Consider the following 21,462-nt stretch of genomic DNA (forward strand, 5'->3'; position numbering starts at 1 on the left):
TGAGGGGCTAAAGTGATTAAGCAGAGGCTGTAACTCCCAAAGAATGACTCTCCCAGTCCATGTTGCTTTAGGGAGGATTTTTACATTAAATTGGATTGCCTGCGTGTCCTCCATGCCTCTTTTCTGCCCTGAGATTATGAGAAATATGAAGTGGAAGCTTTGGTATAGTTCAGTGATTGGTTTAGTGAGGTCAGCACAGGAAAAAACCCTGGGAGAGACTTAGAATTATTGCCTAAGAAGTAACAGGCTTTCTGGAAATGACAGGTCTTGCTGCCTATCATGATTTTAGCAACTAGTAAAGATGTGTAGGTTCTGGATTAGGGCCACAGCCTTTAAGTTGTTGTCTTTGCCTTCAGTCTCTCTTCTGCCAATCTAGACTGTAAATGCTGCCAGGCTTATTTCCTAAAGGCCTGCTTTCATCATGGCACTCTCCATTCAGGTAGCTCCAGTAGCTGCTGCTCTGTATTAAGTCTAGGCATACTGCCTGGCTTTGAAATTTGTTGTATCTGGTCTTAATGTCTTCTTTTCCTCCCCAGCATTCATTCCTTTCTTCTCTAGCTAGAACCCACCTCCTGTCCTGTAAGTCAGTTCAATTTCTTCCTCCTTCAAATTAGCAGTGATTACTATATTCTTTTCTTCTTTAAGCATATGTAGTAATTTCTAAATAATGTAGTGGTAAATTGATTCATAATCTTTATTTTTATACTAGTGTTTGACTGTGAGCCCTTGGAAGTTATGGGCCATGGTTCCTTCTCTTCCTCATGGTATTTAAGATGGTGTCTGGCACATCTCAGTATATTTTGTTAAGTAATTAAACACTGAAAGTTTTGTTTAGTAATAACTAGTATTTGTATATTATTTTAGAGTTCACGAATGCTTTCACATTTATTATCTCAATTATCCCAGAAATTTTGTGATAATCTCATTTAAAGATGAAGAAATTGACTCTTAAAAGGTAATAATTTGCTCAAGATCTCAAAGTTGCTAACTGGTAGAGAGGAGTGGATTCCAAGTTTTTAGGTCTGTTGAAAATGCTGGGGAGTTGCTGTTGTGGCTCAGTGGTTAATTGACTCGCCTAGTATCCAGGAGGACGCGGGTTCGATCCCTGGCCTTGCCCAGAGGGTTAAGGATTTGGCGTTGCCATGAGCTGTGGTGTAGGTCACAGACTTGGCTTGGATCCAGTGGTGCTGTGGCTGTGGAGTAGGCCAGTAGCTGTAGCTCCGACTTGACCCCTAGCCTGGGAAGCTCCTTATGTCATGGTCCTAAAAAGAAAGAAAAGAAAAGAAAATGCTGACTTGGAGTTCCTGTTGTGGCTCAGCAGGTTAAGAACCTGGCTGGTATCCATAAGGATGTGGGTTTGATCCCTGGACTCACTCAGTGGGTTAACAATCCACTGTTGCTGTGAGCTGTGGTGTAGATCGCACATGTGGCCTGGATCTGGCGTTACTGTTGTGTTGGCCGGCAATTGCAGTTCCGATTCGACCCCTAGCCTGGGAACTTCCATGTGCTGCAAGTGCAGCTCTAAAAAGAAAAAAAGAAAAAGCCAACTTGACTTAGGTCTGCTTAAAATCCTAGTTTTCCTTAAGGGATTTGTAGATATTTGTTGTTCAGTTCCATGGAAATATTCTGGGAATGCAATGTCTTCCTGTGAAATAGGAAAGATACTGTATTTCAAAGTCAAATTAATCTGAAGAAGGAAGGTGTAATAGTGTCCCTCCAAAATTCATGTCTACCTATCAGCTCAGAATGTGACCTTTTTTTGGAAATAGGGTCTTTGCAGATGTAATTCATTAAGGATCATGAGATGAAATCATCCTAGACTTATAGCGGACTCTAGATTCAATTACCGGTGTCCTTTAAGGAGAGGAGAGGACACAGAAAAAAACTGGAGGAAAAGACCTTGTGAAGACAGGCAGAGATTGGAGCTGTGTAGCTATACACCAGGGAGCTGCAGGGATTGCTGATAGCCACTAGAAACTGGAAGAAGCAAGGCACCAATGGTCCCCTACAGCTTTCAGAGGGAACATAGCCCTGCCAACACCCTAATTTCAGACTTCTAGCCTCCCAAATTGTGAGAGAATAAATTTTGCTGGTTTTAAGCCATGATGTTTGTGATAATTTATTATAGTAGCCTTAGGAAACTAATACAGAGGGGAAGAAAAAGTAATATTTACTAAATTTTACTCTTATATACCAGGCTAGTTCTAGGCCCTCTCATATGTTCTTTTACTTTATCTCCCAAGAACTTTATGTGGGTAGGTGTTATTTATACATGTTTTATGATCAGAAAAAATAAGGTTCAGAAAGATAAAATATAAAACTCATATTTTATCCTTGTGTTTTACTGTATATATATTTTTTCTATTGCCTTAGGAACTTATTTTGTGGTCCTCATAGTGACTGGGCACTGAATGAGATGGTCTGACCCTACTAGATTGGTTAAAGATGTGAAAGATAGAGTAGTCAAAAGAGGGCTGGAAGTCTTATACAACTTTTCCTCTGGGACTGACTTTCAGCTTCTCTTTCCCACCATCCTTACCTACATATTCACAAGGCCTACTGAAACTTTCCTAGATTCCTCTTCACCTAATATTCCTTCCTTCCTTATCTGAAATTCCATAGCAGTATATCTGTTGAATTTTATTACATGTATCATAATCTGTCTTTTATGTGATTTCTGCCTATGTCTTATTCGTCCAGGTACATTGTTGGCTTCTTGAAGATGAGCATCTTGTCTTGTTCATTTTTTTTTGCTCATGCCCATGGCATGCAGAAGTTCTGAGGCCAGGGATTGAACCCATGCCACAGCTGCAGCCTGAGCCACAGCAATGACAATGCTGTATCCTTAACCTGCTGTGCCGCTGAGGAACTTCATATTACCTACTAGGAATCTTTACTCGTAACATCTGCTAATGGTTAGCTGAATTTCTGTTTTCCTCTTCTCCCTCTTCCCCAGTTTTCAGGTTCTAGTGCCAACCTTTGGAAGGCAAAGTTCATCTTTGGTTTCTCTCCTATCTTCCTTTTCAGTGACATTATTATTATCCTTTGTGTGCATCATACCCTCTCTGGGCCTTGTTGTCTGCTGACTCTCATTTACTTCTGTTCTGAAGTGTTGTTATGTTCTCTTCCAAATCACTTTATAAGAGATCTCTCATAGCTCTTTCACATTGTATTATAATCATGTTACATTTCTGCATCCCAAACTGCAAACTCCTCAGAAGGAAGAGTTTTTCTTGCTCATTCTGGTACCCCAAATGCTTAGCTTTTTTCTTCACATTCATTAAATGTTGGTTGAGTGAGTAAAATAAAGGATGTCTGTATTTTTTAAAGGAAAACTGATAGCCTGATAGGCCTTCCAAATCCAAACTGAATTTGGTGGTAGAAGTTTAAAAAATATTAGCAAGTATCGAGGTAGGGATCTATCTTGTGAGCCTTTTGATTCACTAATGTTCAACCTTATTGATTACCCTCTATTTTATATAGCCAGTCTTGCCAGGTATAGATGAGAAGTAGATCATAAGGCCAAGATCATCTTGAAAGGTGATGCTGAAACTGTCCATATAGAGAAGAATTATTTCCTAGAGATTTTTGTGAAGTTGTTTTTTCATGAAAACAGCTTTTAAGAAGCAAAGCAAAACATTTTAAATTTCAGATAATTCAGGGCTTGAGAAGTGATTGAAATCCTCTTTTATAGTTTCTTCCTCAAGGAAAGTAGCATAGTATGAGAGAAAGAACACTGAATTAGGTATAAGTTCTGGTCCCAGATATGACTGTAATTAGTTACGTGATTATAGTGGACTTTTGTTGTTTTTGCCTTCCAATGTCTATTTCCCCTTCTTTTAGTCCTCATGTCCAGATTGCCCTCTGGGGAGCCATCTCCTGCCTAGAACTTGGGCCTTGTGCTTTGGACAGGGCCCACTTCACCCTGGCTCCAAGGATGGGCATATGATTCATGCCTTACTAATTGGAGTATTGCATTTTTCCAATCATGGAATTGGATTTAGGAATGGGCAGCAATCTCACTTTGGACCTATGACTGACTTTTGATCAATATTTTGGAGAAGGTATGTATTCTTTTTATAATGAACATGAACTGGGATCCTCAGGAGAAGTTCTGCCTTAGAGTGAAGCCAAAACCAAGAGGAAGAGAAACCAAGTCCTTTGAACTCCTAAAATCTCTTGAACTCAATGCCTAGACTTTTCATCCATGTGAATTAGTATATTTTTTTCCTAGCTTACTTTTGCAAGTATTAGAGTCCTAGTTGAAAAGGTGACTGACTTTAAATAAGCTTTTCTGAGCCTTTATTATCTTTAAAAAGAGTGCATTGGGCTCATAAAGAGGTAGATTTATTTCTATGTTGTTATCTGTTTGAAAAAAACTGGAGTTTTCCCCCCACTAGAATAATCCAGCTTGGTGGTCTAGATGTTCTTGGTGGTACTAAATTGTGTTTCCTTGTAGTTAAATCTCACTACTGATATTTCAATGAATTTGTAAAAGCATTGGTGATGATTGAGCATTGCACTCATCAGGTCTGTAAACTTGAGCAAATCTTTTAGCCTCTGAGTTTTAGTTTCCTCTTTAGGATGCTGATGCTGATAGCTAGCTGTCTTGTTCAACTCACAAAGTCAAATAGTGGAATGAAATTAGAGGGTCAGAAGAGAAGTATAATTTGGACCATAAAGGATAGGTAGGATTTACATGAGGAGAGGGGAGGTAAGGCATGAACAATGTGAGCAAAGACAAGAAAAGAATGGGAATTATTCTGTAAATCAAACTCGTTCAGACTTCTGGTGGAATATTGAGTTTTGGTCTGTCTTTCCCACTACATCAATAATTAGGGTGCTGAAAGTTTTGAAATAAGATCTTTGTGGAAAAGTGAAGGGTTTCAGAAATATGTCTGAAAACTTAGTAACTGTCTGTATTGCTCTGTGGTTGAAATTATTCTGCATAACTGCATTCCATTCTTTCAGAGAAGAGAATGAGGGAAATTGATAAGAGATATTTGAAATCTAATGAAGACATATGGTTAAACATTGGAACCCCTCAAAATAGGTGGACTCTCTTTGTCTTGAGTCATAATCATCTAGTTTTATTGAAGTATATGGATACACTGAGATTTCTAGATGAGCAAATGGTAACCCCCTCCTTTTTTTTTTTTTTTGGTCTTTATAGGGCCATACCCACAGCATATGGAAGTTCCCAGGCTAGGGGTTGAATCAGAGCTGCAGCTGCTGGCCTACGCCACAGCCACAGCAATGTCAGATCCTTAACCCACTGAGCGAGGCCAGGGATTGAATCTGCATCTTCATGGATAATTGGTTGGGTTCCTTACCACTGAGCCATGATGGGAACTCCCAGTTGGCATCCCTTTTAACTACAAGTCTACCTGGTCATGGTTCTTGTTGTGAACTACAGACATTTCTGCTATTGAGGAATAAGAACAATACCTATAAATAAGTTTTCTATATTTTATTGTACTCAATGGCATTAGGTTTATAGAATTCATTGGACTTTAAACGGGATAGTAAGAATAGAGAAGATATTTATTGAGTACTAATTGTGTGCTATGCACTGTGCTAATTGCTTTACATATATTAAAAATCTTCCTTGATTTGTGATAGGGTTACATCTCAATAAACCCATCATAAGCTGAAAATACTATAAATTGAAAGTGTATTTTATACACCTAACTTACTGATTATCACAGGTTGGCCTAGCTTACTTTAAATGTGCCCAGAACACTTCCATTAGCCTATAATTGGGCAGAATCATCTCACACAAAGCCTATTTTAAAATAAAGTGTTGGAGTTCCTGTCATGGCTCAGTGGTTAACAAATCCGACTAGGAACCATGAGGTTGCGGGTTCGATCCCTGGCCTTGCTCAGTGGGTTAAGGATCTGGTGTTGCTGTGAGCTGTGGTGTAGGTGGCTTAGACCCCGAGTTGCTGTGGCTCTGGCATAGGCCGGCGTCTACAGCTCTGATTCAACCCCTAGCCTGGGAACTTCCATATGCCGTGGGAATGGCCCTGAAGAAGACAATAAATAAATAAATAAATTAAATAAAGTAAAATGAAGTGTTGAATATCTCATGTAATGTATTGAATACTATACTGAAAGTGAGTAACAGAGTGGTTGTCTAGGTACAGAATAGTTCTAAGTTATCATGATTGTGTGGCTGGCTGGTTTTGAGACTGCCCAGCATCATGGGATAGTATCCTACCACATGTCATAAGCCTGGTTAAAGACCAAAATTCAGAAATTCGGTATACGGTTTGTACTGAATGCATACTGCTTTTGCACCATTGTAAAATCAAAAAATTGTAAGTCAAATCATTGTCAGTTGGGGACCGTTCTGTGTTTAATTCTCACAGTTACCCTATAAAATAGGTACAATTATCATTTCTATTTTTAAGATTGAAATGTAGTTGATGTACAGTGTTTCAGGTATATAAATCATTCCTATTTTGAGTGAGGAGATTGAAGATTCACAGGTTAAGAAATGTACCCCAGGTCATGCAGCTAAGAAGTGGTAGAGCCAGAATAATTAAAAGTCTGTAATTGTATGCCTTAAAGATTCTGTAGCCCAGGAGTCCCCATTGTGGCTCAGTGGGTTACGAACCCAACTAGTATCCATGAGGATGCTGGTTCAGTCCTTGGCCTCTCAGTGGGTTTAGGATCTGGCGTTACCATGAGCTGTGGTGTAGGTCACAGATGTGGCTTAGATCCCACGTTGCTGTGGCTGTGGTGTAGGCTGGCAGCTGTAGCTCCAGTTCGACCCCTAACTTCCATATGAACCTGTGGCATTAAAAAGAAAAAAAAAATTATGTAGTCCAGATTTTCTCAGCCTGGGCTCCTTGTGTATAGTAATCTAGAGTCACAGTTCTCTTTCCACCCAGTGTCATTCCACTGTACCACCACCAGGGGCTGTACTTGTGGTGTAATAAAATCTGTGCTGAAAAGTGAAATTTAGAGGGAGTTTACTATATTTAGTGTTTTAGTGGGTTTTTTTTTTAAACTTTAGTGACTGCTTAATGAGTGAGATATTATGATAAGTTAGGACTTTCAGCCTTGTAAGATTTTTCTGATGCAATAAAAGTAGATAAAAAGCATAATATATAAATTAATTTTCCCTTTGCTGAAAATAAGAGTTTTGTATTTAAGGTGATTTAAAATGAGATGCTAAGGGAGTTCCAATCGTGGCTCAGTGGTTAATGAACCTGACTAGCATCCATGAGGACTCGGGTTCAATCCCTGACCATGCTTATTGGACTAAGGATCAGGAGTTGCCGTGAGCTGTGGTGTAGGTTGCAGATACAGCTTGTATCTGGCATTGCTGTGGCTGTGGTTTAGGCTGGCATCTGCAGCTCCAATTCGATCCCTGGCCTGGCAACCTCTATATGCTGCAGGTTCAGCCCTAAAAAGACAAAACAAAACAAAGAGAGGTGATAAGAATGAATGAGGAGAAGTATATTTCAGTTTTTATGCCTGTGTTAAGTAAATGACCATACTGTTTTTCTGTTTGAACGGATTTTTTTTCTTTTCTTTCTTTTTTTTTTTTTTTTGTCCCTGAAGGATTACATTACTTAGAGAGACTACCACCACTAATAATAATCATTTCAATGATTTTTACATTTTATAGAGCACTTTCACTTACATTATTGCCCCACACAAAATTAGTCTTTCCACCTTTTGTGGTCTCATAATCCCCTGCACTGTATGATAATATTTTTAATTTTTTAAATTATTATTATTATTATTATTATTATTATTATTATTTTTGTCTTTTTTTTTGCTATTTCTTGGGCCGCTCCTGCGGCATGTGGAGGTTCCCAGGCCAGGGGTCGAATCGGAGCTGTAGCCACCAGTCTGGGCCAGAGCCACAGCAACGCTGGATCCAAGCCACGTCTGCAGCCTACACCACAGCTCACGGCAACGCCGGATCGTTAACCCACTGAGCAAGGCCAGGGATCGAACCTGCAACCTCATGGTTCCTACTCGGATTCGTTAACCACTTCGCCACGACGGGAACTCCTATTATTTTTTTTTATAAAGTAATTTTAGGGGAAATTTACTATTTTATTTATTTATTTTTATTTTCCCACTGTACAGCAAGGGGATCAAGTTATCCTTACATGTATACATTACAATTACATTTTTTTCCCCACCCGTTGTTCTGTTGCAACATGAGTATCTAGACAAAGTTCTCAATGCTACTCAGCAGGATCTCCTTGTAAATCTATTCTAAGTTGTGTCTGATAAGCCCAAGCTCCCGATCCCTCCCACTCCCTCCTCCTCCCATCAGGCAGCCACAAGTCTTTTCTCCAAGTCCATGATTTTCTTTTCTGAGGAGATGTTCATTTGTGCTGGATATTAGACTCCAGTTATAAGTGATATCATATGGTATTTGTCTTTGTATTTCTGGCTCATTTCACTCAGTATGAGAGTCTCTAGTTCCATCCATGTTGCTGCAAATGGCATTATGTCATTCTTGTTTATGGCTGAGTAGTATTCCATTGTGTATATATACCACTTCTTCCGAATCCAATCATCTGTTGATGGACATTTGGGTTGATTCCATGTCCTGGCTATTGTGAATAGTGCTGCAATGAACATGCGGGTGCACGTGTCTCTTTTAAGTAGAGTTTTGTCCGGATAGATGCCCAAGAGTGGGATTGTGGGGTCATATGGAAGTTCTATGTATAGATTTCTAAGGTATCTCCAAACTGTTATCCATAGTGGCTGTACCAGTTTACATTCCCACCAGCAGTGCAGGAGGGTTCCCTTTTCTCCACAGCCCCTCCAGCACTTGTTATTTGTGGATTTAGTAATGAGGGCCATTCTGACTGGTGTGAGGTGGTATCTCATGGTAGTTTTGATTTGCATTTCTCTTATAATCAACAATGTTGAGCATTTTTTCATGTGTTTGCTGGCCATCTGTATATGTATGATAACATTTTTTAATATGTTATTTACTCTCCACAGTCCCTACCCCATTGTAGTCTCCCAGAGCAGTGTTTCCAGTGAACTGATTTGTGGGCTCTGTGAGGTTAGCACTGCCATGTTGAGTGGTCGGGAGCTCAGGGATGCGTCCCAGAAGTACAAGAGAGAGCTATAAAGAATTTTAATCTGTTGGAGTAGAGAAAAAAGTTAAAATCAGTTCGCTTAGAAATAAAAATGAAGCTTCTATTTATAGCATAGTGGAGCAGGAAAAAGACATGGAATTTGGAGTCAGAAGATCTGGATTTGAATTCCTTCTCCTATTTTCCAGACATTCATTAATTCTCAAAGCACCCTTATACGTCTCTTTAATAGTATTTATTATAATTGTAACTAAATAATTATTTTGTTAATGATTATATTTCCATTAGTGTATAAATTTAATCAGTAAAGAGACTATCCGTGTTCTTCAGTTATATTCTCTGTACCTAGCGCAGGAACTGGTACAGTGTAGGCATGAAATAAATCTTTGTTGAATGAATAAATGAATGTCCAGTAAATTGGGAAAGGGGTATTAAAATTGGCTTGACTGAATCCGAGGAGTTGGAAAATTTTTCATGGAGGTTATTACATTTAAATTGAGCCTTGAAAGGCAAATGGGAGTTGGTTAGGCAAATAAAGAGAAAAACATTCTGATGGGAGAAAAATCTGTGAAAGGGAAACAGCCTAGTTTGAAGAAACACACCCCTGTATAACTGGTACATAAAGGGAGAGAGGTACAAAATGAGATTGGAGTAAGCAGAGTAGATCATGCAGAGACTTACACACTTTACTAAAGATTTTGCTTTTCTATTATTCTAATGGAAATTGGGAGCTTTCAGAGTTTTAATAGAGGAGAGCCATGGTTAGATGTTCATTTTGAAATGACTGTTTAGCTGCGATCTAGTGCAGACTGTATTGGAGGAGGGGAAATGTGGATGCTGGGAAACCATTAAAAGACTATTGCAGAAGCCCAGGTCAGAGGTGATGATGACTTGGACAAAGATAGTGGCAGTAGAGATGGAGAGAGGTGGAATAATATAAGAAATACTTACCAGATAAGATTATTAAGTGTTGATGATTAATTGGATGTGAGGTGAAGGAGAAAGAGAAAAGTATGTCTAATAGGTTTCTGATTGGGCACCCAAGTGGATGGGGGTGCCATTTACTGAGGTGAGGAACATGGAAGGAGCCTAAGAGAACAGATTTTAGTGTGAGAGGATGAGTGTTATTTTAGACACATTTTAGACATGTGTTTCAAGTGCCTATGAGACAATAAAGTAGATGACTTTGGGCAGTTAAGTATATGGGTTTGAACTTCAGGAAAGTATATTGTCTTCTGTGACTGTTCCATATGGGGACAGAAAGAAATACATTTTCTTTTTTCATGACTGCATGTGTAAATACTAAGGTACCAATTATGTGCCATAATTAACCTAAGGAAAAGGTAAATAATATGGAGACAGAAGACCAATTTTTTGCCCAGATTTTTTTTTTTAAATTGAAGTATAAGTTGATTTACAATACTGTGTTAATTTCAGGTGTACAGCAAAGTGATTCATTTATACATATATATATTCTTTTTCAGATTTTTTTTTCCTTTTTAGGTTATTACAAGATAATGAATATAGTTTCACCCTTAATGTGCCTGATCATGTCTGATCTTGGAAGCTAAACAGGGTTGGGTCTGGTTAATACTTGGGTGGGAGAGAAGTGTAATTTATAAATGTGAGTTGTTTTTAAAAGGAAAATGAGGTTCAGCTAACAGGTGGTTTTGGTCTTAGATAAGAGGAGGGCCACCTGATTTATTACTTAACAGAAGGGATGGAGGGGAAGATACAGAAAGTTGTGTAGATTGAATAGTGGGAAGTTGAGGATGTATCCATCTGGTGGATTCTATTTTCTCTGTTAAGTAGGAGGCTAGGTCATCTACTGAGAAGAAAGAAGGGGTTCTATTTGAAGAGAATGAATAAAATTTGAAATGACCATTGTCTTTTGACCAAACACATGATTTATTGACAGCCGAAGCCTTTGTTGAGGTGCCTTTTTGCCCTATTGTGTGTTTTGGCACTCCTCAGCAACTTGGGGATATATTTGGAGAAGGTAAGCTTATCAGGGGTTTTTCAGATTTTACCAGGTGGAGATGCTAAAAGGCAAAGGAAAAATAGGCTGTTAAAATGCTAGGTTGTGGAATCCAAATTGAATAGAAAGGCAAAAGAAGATAGGAGAGAAGTAGTGGACTGAGATAGTGGTTCTCAAACTTCAGTGTGCATCAGAATTGTCCTGGGGATTGTTAAGACATAGATTACTTTCATTTGTAAAACCAGAGGACAAGTTCTGTTGACTTTCTCATTTGGTTGTTGTAGGTATTAAGGAGGCAGCATGTGAATGTTCTCTTTAATTTGAAGAGAGCTTTTAACTTTTTTTTTTTCAGTAAGGCATTCAGATTTAAGGTTGTTCAGTATATTAGCAAGCAAGTCTTGGTATGAGAGTACCCTAGTTTCCTAGGTACCTGATTACATATAGGTTACATACTTTGTGCACTGAAGCCTTTTGTTTCTGACTTACATGCAAAATGCCCATTATTTGTCTTTAGCAGATTGAGCATTTTCTGTGATCCGAGGTGAAAGATTTAGCCTTTTAAAAATGAAGCAGTTAATATTTGCATTGTTTTACTTCCCCATGGGGATAGTGTGAGATTTCATTATTTTTTAAAGTGCGAATTTTTGCATTCTTTTGAGACTGTTTTTCACATGTAATGAAAGTCTTCACTTATTTACAGAATCTGATGATTTCTTATAAAGACGGTGATAATATAGCTATATAACTATAATGATAATGATAGCTAGCATTTATTGAGCATTAATTGTGGACTAGGCATTGTGCCAGTTTTATAGTAAATAAGATAATCTAAGGAAGTACCTACTTAGTGTTTGAATATAGTATTTCATTTAATCCTGTTAGCAGTCTTATAAGCATTTAAACTATATTTCCCCAATTTTACAAATAATTAAGTAAGGCTTAGGTAAGGAATATGTCCAAATCATGCAGCTTATAAGTGGTAGCTGGAGTTCAAATCCAAGTTTGTCTAATTCCACATCCTTGCTCATAATCACTATACTAGGATTGTGGAAGTCAACACAGCAGTATCTACTTTTGGTCATTAAATCTGCTGGTTTATTAATTTTGCAGTCACATGCAGACCTACACCCTGGGAGCTTATGTGTCAGTCTTTTGAGTTCTACATAAGATGGGCTTGTCAGGGTTTATGATTACGCAGATGAGATTGAAGGCACTTGAAATAAGAAATAGCCTTGGCCTCATTTTTATTATTCATTCAACAAAATTTTTTTGAAAACTTAGGTTATGTCAGGACATTGTGCTAGGTGTATGATAAATAAGACAGTCTGAATTCTTAATAGTTTGATATAACTTTGGGAAATTTAACATTGGGGCTTGAAAGAGAAGCAGAGAGGAATTGTGGGAAGAACATTAGAATGAAACTTGAGAGATCTGGGTTCTAGTCTAATACCAGTGTGCTGTAGATGTCTTGGGGGACATATAGGAAATGGCATAGTGGTTCCTGTAGAATGGCTAGAGTGTGTTGAGTGAAAACCATGGTTTGCAATTGTGTGATGTTTTCTATTATGAAATTCTTCTGTTTTGTTTACTCATGTATTCATTGGGCAGTACATATATGTTTGTGCCATACCTCTGCTTGGGTAGTTGGTTGATTTGTAAACATGATTGTGTCCAGAGGAGTGGAGGGCAGATACCAGCCAGAGATGGAATCAGTACCCTGGAGAGCTCCAAGTGGCATGAGATCTGCGATCAACACAACACAAACCAATCCTAGCACTTCTTAAGCTGTCAATGATTGTAATTCTCTGCAAGAATCTTAGAATGTTGGCAGATCCTGAAGTTATTACCTTTTCTTAGTGTAGACTCCATGACAATGATGATTTGATAGGTTTGTAAGCTTGGAAAGATCTTTGGGGTCGTCTCCTCTAACTTCCTCATTTTAAATGTAGAGAAAACAGAGGCCCGAATGAGAATAGCAAAAGGACAAGTGCTCTGTCAAAGGGAACAACAGTCATTAGAATAGTCTTTACAAGAATCCATTCTTTTGACTCGCAGGCCAGTGCTTAGTGTGTGACGATGGACCTGTTTTTGATTCTTGAAGCGTCCTCATAACAAAAGCAGTTTAGATTATTAGGATAAATGAGAAATCCTACACAATATTTTCAGAAAAAAAATTATAGTTTTCTGGATGAATAGGAATTTAAGATTACCTCATAGGACTGTGGCCAGGGGTTATTAGTAATTTCTTTAGGTACTCTTGGTGTCTCTCAGTAGATAATATTCTTCTTTATTATTGGAACATAAGCAGAAGGTACTATGTTGAGAGGTGAGTTGCTACATTGTTCTACATCTCTGGGAGGGGCACAAAAACTGATAATTTCTTCTCTAGACCTGCTACTGGTCTTCTAGTTTTGGGTGGTGGTGGTCTATTCTTCACATTGCTGCTGCCTCAGTAAGTTTTCTTAGTACAAATGAATCTCTAAATGTCAGAACTGAAAGGTTTTACCTTTGGTTTACCTCCTTTATTGTACTTTGGAGTACTTTTAGTTCTGAGCTATTCTCTAACATTAAGTGCATCTTGGGGCTCTGAAACTGAACATTCAGACTTGTTCTTGCATTAGCACACTTAGAAATGGCTTACTAGAGATCTTCTCTAGACCAGAGGAAATATTCTTAGATGAGTCAGATGCAAAGAACATCCTTTGAAGCATTCTCTAGAATGGCATCTGGCCTGAGGTGTTAAGATCTCACTTCTTCAGGAAAGAACTTTCTCAGATATTCATTCAGCTTCTCCAAGAAAGAAGCTTTTTAGAAATCTTATTAAATCAATCCACTATATATTTTCCATGTGGAATTCTACTTCTGGGCTGGCTTTCTCCTAGTTTCTTCTTCCATTCTAATTCTTTATTCTGTACTTTTTAATGATGGTAATTATTTGCATTTGATAAGTGTTTCAGTTTTAAATTTGTTGAAACATCCTTTTTTAATCCTCTCAATCATATGAGATAGATATTATATATATTTTATTTTATTTTTATTTTTATGGCTGTACCTGTGGCATATGGAGATTCCTGGGCTAGGGGGTCTAATCGGAGTTGCAGCTGCTGGGCTATGCCACAGCCACAGCAACGCTGGATCCTTAACCACTGAGCAAGGTCAGAGATCGAACCTGCATCCTTGTGGAACTATGTCAGGTTCTTAACCCTCTAAACCAGAGTGGGAACTCCAACATTTTAGTATTTAGATTTAGCAAATACTTGTGAGTGCTAGCTACATGCTACATTGTCATATATATCACTTTTAAAGTAGGAGTTCCCTGGTGGCATAGCCATTAGGGATTCAGTTTGTCACTGCTGTGGTTTGGGTTCAGACCCTGGCCTGGGAAGCACATGCTGTGGGTGCAGTCAAAAAACCAAAAAACAAAACAAACAAAAAAACAAAACTTAGCATAAAGGCTCTGTAAAGTATCACCACATTTTAGGGAAGGAAACTAGAAGCTTAGAGAGGTTAAGTAAGTTCTTTTTTGTTCATTTTTGTTTTTTTGTACTACCACCTGATGTGCTCAGCACTAAGGAGAAGTAAAAGACATGACAGAATTCATGCAGTGTCTAAGGGAGTTAAGATTTGTAAATACAGGGTAAAATTTAATCAAGTGTTAAGAGTTAAATTGTTGATTACACTTCTAAGAAAAAAAATTAAGTTGAATTGTTGGAAGAGGGGCAGAAAAAATAAAATCTGAGTGGACCAAATAAACAAAATTTTATGAAAAGAAGATAAAACCTAAATTAAGGGATCTGGAGCCATTATAGGTTCTTGATCTAAGGATAAGATGATAAAGAGTTAAGTTAGGAACGTTAAACTAGCTAGAGAGATTAGTGGGAAAAGATATTAGAGGCAGGAAAACAAGTTAGGAGGTTGTTTTAATCTAGATTACCCATAGGAGCTGGGCCTGGTCATGTCTTTCTACTTCTTAGAGAAAAGAGAATTTTTTTTTTTTAAGCCAAAGGATTGTAACATTCTTAAAATTCTTAGCTTGGCCCCTGCAGTTTAGCTTTCAAAGAAGTGGTAGATTAGGGGATTTGAACTCATATCTCACTTCTTTTTCCTTTGACCCCAAAATGCTGCTTTGAACTTGTTACTGGTTCCCATGCCTCTTTTGAAAGATGACCTTTCTTTTTTTTTTTTTTTAAACATCTTCCTCATGCATTGTTTCATTTTACTTTTACAACAGTCATGCCTCTAAAGGCATGGCAGGTGTTATTCCCATTTGGTAAATGAAGAGACAGATCAAGGTAAATTAGACAACCTGTACAAGATCACACATTGAAGTACCTTTGACCTAAGAATAGGATTCCAATGAGTAATCCTTTCTCATTACCTGGTAGAGGTAAACTTAGCTCTAACACCTCCCTCTACTTTCTAGCCATCAAATATAATTATTCCACAATTTGTACTTGTATCAGTGATCAGGGTTTACATTATTATAATTATGGAAATATTGTTTTCTGCAGTGCTAGATAATATATTGTACTAAGATTGTAATGCTTACCTCACGCCACCCCCCCACCCTGGGAATTAACAGTATTCTGATTTTTAAATCTAAATTAAAAATTTTCATATTGTTTCATCAGAATTCAGCATACACCTATAACTTGGTCAGTGTTCCCTAGCAAACAGGGCTTGAGGCAAAGCGTTAAATGCTGATTGAGAGGTGCAATCCCAGGGCAGCAAGAACAAGGGTAAAAAAAGTGAGGTGTGAGAAATGGGAAGCAAATTCAGGATGATGCATTACTGCACTGGCCACTGCTCTAGCTGTGTAGAGATAACAGCTGTTCATTTGGCAGGTTCACCAACTCACCCACTTGGCATTTTCTGTATGGGCTATACTCAAAATTGTTACAACAGTTTACTGGAAAGAGGGAAAGAAATTCTGTTGGCTCCCCTCTGTTTTTTGGTTAAAGTTGGTTAAAATTTGCCCCAGTAAGAATAAACACCCAACTCTTGGTTGCATCATCAGATATGTCCTTGGTAGTTTGGAGGGAAGCAAGATCCTACCTTCTGTACTTTAACACTCTATACTCTGAATCTGCAAGTTGTGGAAGGAGCCGGAGACCTCAGGGCATGTAGCTGGTTGGCCTCAGGATGAGGAACTATACAAGCCCACACAGAATCACTATAGAGGAACTGAGGATAGAATGAGTAAAGCTGAGAAATTCTGAAGAATAGCAAGATATGTGTCTATACAATCAGTTACTAACAATATCTGAAAAATCTACCAATATTCTCCTCTCCTACCCCCTGCCTGGAGAGCTCCCTCCCAGAGCCCTCTATTCTGTTTCAATCTGCGCAATTTGTTATCTAGGCCTATTGTATCCTGGGACTTTTTTTTTTTTTTTTTTTTTTTTTTTTTAATACTCTCCTGAGGAATAACTACTGCTACATGGGTCCCACTTTTTCTTTTTACTTTACTTCTGTTCCATCATTTTACAAGAGCACATCTTCCAGGAGGTTTTCAGGAAAAAATGCCTAAGAGATGAACCTTTTGAGAAGTGCATATTCAAAAATGTTGTTATTCTGCTCATACATTTGGTTTATAGTTTAGTAGAATACAAAACTCTAGATTTAAAATGTTAATTTTCCCCAAAATTTATAAAAGTATTGCTTCTATCTTCTAGCATCTTGTATTTGAGAAATTTAATATTGATAGAAGGCAAAATGAAAAACTTAAAAGCTTGATGCTTGAACTTTTTCTTATACTTAATGATTTAACGATACACATGTTTTTTCAAATATATGCGGAACATTTATAAAAATTAGTATGGGAGTTCCCATCATGGCTCAGTGGTGATGAACTCGACTAGTATCCATGAGGACACAGGTTCGATCCCTGGCCCCACCCAGTGGGTTAAGGATCCAGTGTTGCCATGAGCTGTGGTGTAGGTCACAGGTGTGGCTTGGATTTGTTGTTGCTGTGGCGTGGCAACTGCAACTCTGGTTTGACCCCTAACCTGGGAACTTCCACATGCCTCGGTGTGACCTTAAAAAGACAAAAATAAATAAATAAATAAATAAATAAATAAATAAAAATATTAGTATGAACAAATCATAGAGAATACATGAACAGAGTTAAGAAATAGAAATTATAAAGAATGATCTTTGACTGCAACACAGCAAAATTAGAAGTTAATACAAAAAGGTGGATTTTTAAAATTCCCCATATCTTTTGAAAGTTTAAAAGCATACTGCTAAATAAGTAATGCCAATTTAAGATACTTAGAAGTTAATGACAATGAAAATATTACATAGCAATATATATATTTTTTGTCTTTTCTAGGGCTGCACCCACAACATATGGAGGTTCCCAGGCTAGGGGTCTAATCGGAGCTGTAGTCACTGGCCTATGCCATAGCCACAGCAATGTGAGATCCGAGCTGTGTCTTCGACCTACACCACAGCTCAGGGCAACACCGGATCCTTAACCCACTGAGTGAGGCCAGGGATTGAACCCACAACCTCATGGTTCCTAGTCGGATTTGTTAATCACTGAGCCGTGATGGGAAGTCCTACATAGCAATATTTGAAGGATAAAGCAAAGCTAAGAGTTTTGAAGAAAATTTATATTTTAAAAACATAAGTTAGGAGATTCCATTGTGGCCCATTGGGTTAAGACTCTGACCAGTATATGTGAGGATATAAATTCAATCCCTGGCCTTGCTCACTGGGTTAAGGATCTTGCGTTGCTGCAAGCTGAGATATAGGTTGTGGATGATGCTCAGATCTGGCGTTGCTGTGCCTGTGGTGTAGGCTGACAGCTGTGGCTCTGATTCAACCCCTAGCCTAGAAACCTCCATGTGCTGTGGGTGTGCCCCCCCAAAAAAAGACAAATAAATACATAAATTAGATAAGAAAACTTTAAAATGAATGAGCTATGTGCCTATTTTATACAGTTAGAAAATGAAGAGAATAAACTGAAAGGAAAAAAGAATGGATTTACATGCACACAGAAAAGACCTGCTATGATTTTGTGATTGTATTGATTCTGTGGATCAGTTTTGGGAAAATGACATCTTTGCGGTTATGAATCTTCTAGTTCATAAACATGATGTATCATACCATTTATTTGTTGTCTCTAACTTCTATAAATTTCATTTTGTGTTTTTTTTTTTTTTTTTTTTTTTTTTTTTTTTTTTTTTGGTGTAGAAGGCTTTCACAGATTTCATGGCCTTTAACCCTGGGTGTGTTTGTTTGTTTTAATTTTTGGGTTTTTTTTCTTGGCCACGCCTGAAGCATGTGGAAGTTCCCAGGCCAGGGATCAAACCCGAGCCACTGACTCGACCCACTGCAGTGACAATGCTGGATACTTAACCCAAGTGAGAATTTTTTTATTCTTTTCTTTTTGGCAGCTCTTTGGCATATGGAGTTCCCTGGCCAGGTGACAGATCTGAGCCGCACTTATGACCTAAGCTGCAGCTGTCTATCCTCAACCCACTTTGTTGGGCGGGAGATCAGACATGAGTCCCAGCACTCCCAAGATGCTGCTGATTCCATTGCACCACAGTGGAACTCCAGCCCTGGGTATTTTGATGGTTCTTCTGTAGATGGCATTACTCTTTAAATTTCATTTTTTTTATTGGTCCCTGACACATAGAAACAAGTAAATTTTTACATAAATAAGACAAAATTAGAATATTATAATTTTGCAACTCCTAGTGAATTAATGTATCTAGGCATTGAACATCAGTAGCTGTTAATATCACAAGAATGAGAGACAGTGGGTATTATGAGTTCCTGATAAAAGAACATAAAGGGATCTAACACGAGTCTGATCAAGCCTCTGGATCCACCAGCCAATTTGTAGGAAACACAGAGGCCCATCAGACGTTGATCTTCCTCTTGGAAAATTCTGCATTTGGGTCAAATGCTCCAGGTTCCTTAACAGAGCAGCTATAAGGGGGCCAAAACCAAAAAACAACCCCCCCCTGCAGATCAAGGGGGAAACCTGTGGATTAAAAGGGATTTAAAAGACCAACAACATATAAAAAGACCATACAACATATAAAAAAGATCATCCCAGATTCACAAGGATGGTTCAATATATGCAAATCAATCAACATCAGACACCACATTTACAAAAGAAAAGTCAAAAACCACATGGTCATCTCAATAGATGCAGAAAAAAGCATTTGACAAAATCCACCATCCATTCATGATAAAAATTGGGTTTAGAGGGAGCATACCTTAACATAATAAAAGCCATTTATGACAAACCCACAGCCAATATAATACTCAATGCAGAAAAACTGAAAGCCTTCCTACCAAAATCTGGAACAAGACAAGGATGCCCTCTCTCACCACTTTTATTCAACATAGTATTGGAAGTCCTAGCTACAGCAATCAGACAAACAAAAGAAATAAAGGGTTTCCAAATTGGAAGAGAAGAGGGAAAATTGTCGCTCTATTCAGATGACATGATACTATATATAGAAAACCCTAAAGACTCTACACAAACTGCTCAAACTGATCAATGAATTCGGCAAAGTAGCAAGATATAAGATTAACATAAATCAGTTGCATTTCTATACACTAACAATGAAATATTAGAAAATGAATAAAAAAATACAGTACCTTTTATTTTTTATTTTTTTGTCTTTTTTAGGGCAACACCTGTGGCATATGGAGTTTCCCAGGCTAGGGGTCGAATCAGAGCTGTGGCCACTGGCCTATACCACAGCCACAGCAACACCAGATCCGAGCCACGTCTATGACCTACACCACAGCTCATGGCAATGCCAGATCCCTAACCCACTGAGTGAGGCCAGGGATCAAACATGCAACCTCATGGTTCATAGTTGGATTCATTTCTGCTGCACCACACTGGGAACTCTGAAAAAATATGGAATACCTTTTAAAATCGCACCCCAAAAATTAAATACCTAAGAATAAACTTTACTTAAGGAGGTGAAAGACTTATATGCTGAGAACTATAAAACATTAATCAAGGAGATTAAAGAGGATGCAAAGATATGGAAAGATGTTCCAGCCTGCTGGATTGGAAGAATTAATATTGTTAAAATGGCCATACTACCCAAAGCACAGCTTCAATGCAATCCTTATCAAATTACCCATGACATTTTTCACAGAACTAGAACAAACAACCTAAAAATTTATATGGAATTATAAAAGACCCAGCATTGCTAAAGCAATCCTGAGGAACAAAAACCAAGCAGGAGGCATATCTCTCTCAGACTTCAGACAATGTTACAAAGCCACAGTAATCAAGACAGTGTGGTACTAGTACAAAAACAGACATACAAACCAATGGAACAGAATAGAGAATCCAGAAATAAACCCAGACACCTATGGTCCATTAATCCTTAACAAAAGAGGCAAGAATATAAAATGGGAAAAAGACAGTCTCTTCAGCAGGTGGTGCTGGGAAAACTGGACAGCTGCATGCAAATCAATGAAAATAGAACATACCCTCATACCATGCACGAAAATAAACTCAAAATGGCTTAAAGACTTTTATATAAGACAAGACACCATCAAACTCCTAGAAGAAAACATAGGCAAAACATTCTCTGACATCAACCATACAAATGTGCTCTTAGGTCAGTCTCCCAAAGCAATAAAAATAAAAACAAAAATAAACCAATGGGACCTCATCAAACTGACAAGCTTTTGCGTAGCAAAGGAAGCCATAAAAAAAGAGAACCTACATAATGGGAGAAAATAGTTGCAAATGATGCAACTAACAAGGGCTTAATCTCCAAAACATACAAACAAACAACTCACACAACTCAATGACAAAAAACCAACAACCCAACTGAAAAATGGGCAGAATACTTGAATAGACATTTCTCCAAAGATGACATGCAGATGGCCAATAGACACATGAAAAAATGCTCAACATCCCTGATTATTAGAGAAATGCAAATCCAAACTACATTGAGGTACCACCTCACACCAGTCAGAATGGCTATTGTTAGTAAGTCTATAAATAACAAATGCTGGAGAGGGTGTGGAGAAAAGGGAACCCTCTTGCACTGTTGGTGGGAATGTAAATTGGTAAAACCACTATGGAAAATAGTATGGAGATATCTCAAAAAACTAAATATAGAACTATCATATGAGCCAGAAATCCCACTCTTGGGCATATATCCAGACAAAACTTTGATTCATAAAGACACATGCACCCCTATGTTCATTGCAACACTATTCACAATAGCCAAGACATGGAAACAATCTAAATGTCCATTGACAGGTAAATGTATTCAGAAGATGTGAATACTATGGAATACTACTCAGCCATAAAAAGAACAAAATAATGCCTTTTGCAAGCAACATGGATGGAACTAGAAACTCTCGTACTACATGAAATAAGTCAGACAGAGAAAGACAAAT

At 38.0% G+C, this 21,462-nt stretch overlaps 1 protein-coding gene and 1 long non-coding RNA gene across 2 annotated transcripts in view; one reads left to right on the forward strand and one right to left on the reverse strand.

The window, feature by feature from the left end:
* SYN2 (synapsin II) overlaps window positions 1-21,462 on the forward strand; it is a 175,147-nt gene that overhangs the window by 25,749 nt on the left and 127,936 nt on the right. The window lies entirely within an intron of this gene.
* Window positions 8,068-21,462, reverse strand: part of LOC106505675 (uncharacterized) — a 94,824-nt gene continuing 81,429 nt past the window's right edge. Inside the window, exons 8-9 of the long non-coding RNA XR_014823843.1 lie at window positions 12,906-13,050; window positions 8,068-9,126 (exon numbers count right to left, since the gene is read on the reverse strand). This is a non-coding gene — a long non-coding RNA (uncharacterized LOC106505675). The remainder of the gene's footprint in view (window positions 9,127-12,905; window positions 13,051-21,462) is intronic.

The sequence above is a fragment of the Sus scrofa genome, chromosome 13 (genome assembly GCF_054392235.1).
Source record: "Sus scrofa isolate SSC_HxYL_T2T_F1_AM1 chromosome 13, Sscrofa_HxYL_maternal_Yorkshire_Landrace_v2.0, whole genome shotgun sequence".
NCBI lineage: Eukaryota > Metazoa > Chordata > Mammalia > Artiodactyla > Suidae > Sus > Sus scrofa.